Below are 2,475 nucleotides of genomic sequence, written 5' to 3'. Positions count from 1 at the left end.
TTATAAAACTTCTCTACCTATTAATCTACTAGAAGCTAGCGCTTCTATATAAGGTAGAAGAAATTATTCTAGAAGTAGGTAAAGTTAGTAGCGCTTTAGTAATAAAGCTTTTAGTAATTATAGTAAGCGTTTAGCCTCTTATATAAGTCTCTATAGCTTCTCTCTAGCTAATTAAGAATATAATTATAGAAAACTACTACGCTACTATTCTTAATAGTATATAGTATTACTAATAGAGTCTAGTACACGTCTTCTTTAGTTTACGTGTAGATATAGGTAATAATAGTTTTCTTAGTATTCTTTAGTATACCTCTAGTATACTAATTCTAGTTTACTTAAAGTTTATTATATAAGCTATCTCTCTACTACTTAAAGGTAACACTCTTACTATCTAATAATAAGAGTAAATCTAGAAACTTAGTAGAGCGTATTAGTTAGCTCTCTAGCGCTTATAACGCTAGAGGTATAGCTAGCTAGTATATAGAGAGGTAAGAACCTAAGATTAAATTCTCTAGTAGTAACGCGCTTAAATTACGTATAATTAGTATTATAGAGAAACGTATTACGCGTTAAACTAGTATAGTAGGTAGCGTCTAGTCTTTAGAGTAAGTTAATTACGCTTATAGTTACTAGATTTTAGCATTTTTTTTAGCTAGAGTAGTAGCCTATATCTAATATCTTACGTATATATTATCTCTCTTAGTAAGAGCGTTAGTAGTAATCTAGTAATACATATAGATTTATTATTTATATACCTATTATATATATAATTAGCTAACTATTTTATTAATAATTTTAGCTAGTATTTCTAGAAAGAGCTCTTAAAGCTCTTTAGTAGAGGTAGAGAGTGTATATAAACCTAAGGCTAATAATAGCTCTAGTATTACTAAGCTCTAGTAAAGCCTTATAAGCTTCTAGTTAAAGTTATTATTCTAATTCTTATTAGTTATCGCGTTATATTACTAAATAGAGTTTTTATAATAGAAATATTAATTAGTATATTCTACTAGTAGGTTCGCTACTCTAAATTTAAGAACTATTAGAGTAAAGAGGTATTATAGAGCTAAAGTTCTACCTCTAGATTAGCTTTACAAGAGTTCTTCTATAGTATTTAGATTTGTTTAGCTTTTTAATTAAGAAAGAAGTAAAGAGGGGAGGTATTTAGCTACTAGTAGAGTAGTAGGTTATTAGTTCTACTAGTAGGGTAGAGAGATAGTTAGCTCTGCTAGCAGAGCTAAGAATTATTAATTTTTCGTAATTTATAAAGGGGGGAGAGAGTTTCTATACGTAGAAGTTCTATAGAAGTTCTTCTATACATAGAGCTCTTAATAGCTCTCTTTAGCTTAGTACTAGTATCTTTCTACTACTAACTAGATCTACTAGTAGTCTTATATAGCACTAAAGAGATAAGTAATTAGAGCTCTTATAGCTACAATTCTCTAGGTAAGTAACTAGACTCTTATAGCTCTAATTCTTAGTATTAGCTATTAGTAAACACTTCTTAATAAGGCTACTTAGTTTAGCTAGATATTGTGCCGCTGTCTCTAGCTAAAGAGGTATTAATCTTTAGATAATATAAGGGCTAGGTCTATAGTCTCTACTACTATAAGCGTCTCTAAACACCTAGCTAGGTAAGTTAGCTATAGGTAGTACTATCTCTACAAGCTATAAGAATAAGAGGTGCTAGTAGAGTAGGTTAGGTTAAATTTAGCTATTTAAAGGTAAGAAGTAGAAGAATACTCTAAGAGGCTCTATATATAGAGGTGCTAAGCGCTAAGACGCTAGGCTAGGTTACGTAATAAGATTACGTAACCTAAGGTTATATAACTCTAGGTAAATCTCTAAACTAAACTATTATATTCTCTACCTAGAATTTAAAAATTATAGAGGTAAAAGAGTACTATAGAACTAGAGTCTTACTTCTAGAGTTACTTTATAAGAGTTTACCTATAGTATTTAAGTAGTTTAACTTAGATATAGCTTCTTATTTAAGAAGTAGAAGTATATACTACTAGTATAGTAGCTAATTATTAGCTCTACTAGTAGAGTAGAGAATTATTAATTTTTAAAATAGAGAGAGTTTCTATACGTAGAAGTTCTATAAAAGTTCTTCTATACATAGAGCTCTTATAGCTCTTTTTAGCTTACTACTAGTAGTATCTTTTCTACTGTGACGGTCTGGTTTGGGATTTACCTCAGGTCACATGACCTCGGGTCACGTGATCTTACCACGTGACCTAGCCTAGCGCCTTGGCGCTCGGCACCTCTGTATATAGAGCCTCTCGGAGCAGCCTTCTACTCCTCACCTTTGGATAGCTGAATTTGACCCAACCTACCCTGCTAGCACCCCTTATCCTTACAGCTCGTGGAGACAGTGCTGCCTGCAGCCGACTTACCCAGCTAGGTGTTCCAGGGGCGCTCACAGCAGTGGAGACCGCGGACCCAGCCCTCACATTATCCAAAGGTCAATACCCC

This window comes from Trematosphaeria pertusa (assembly GCF_010094035.1).
Source record: "Trematosphaeria pertusa strain CBS 122368 unplaced genomic scaffold BU26scaffold_51, whole genome shotgun sequence".
NCBI classification, from domain to species: Eukaryota; Fungi; Ascomycota; class Dothideomycetes; order Pleosporales; family Trematosphaeriaceae; genus Trematosphaeria; species Trematosphaeria pertusa.
Note: the sequence above shows the minus strand (reverse complement) of the source record.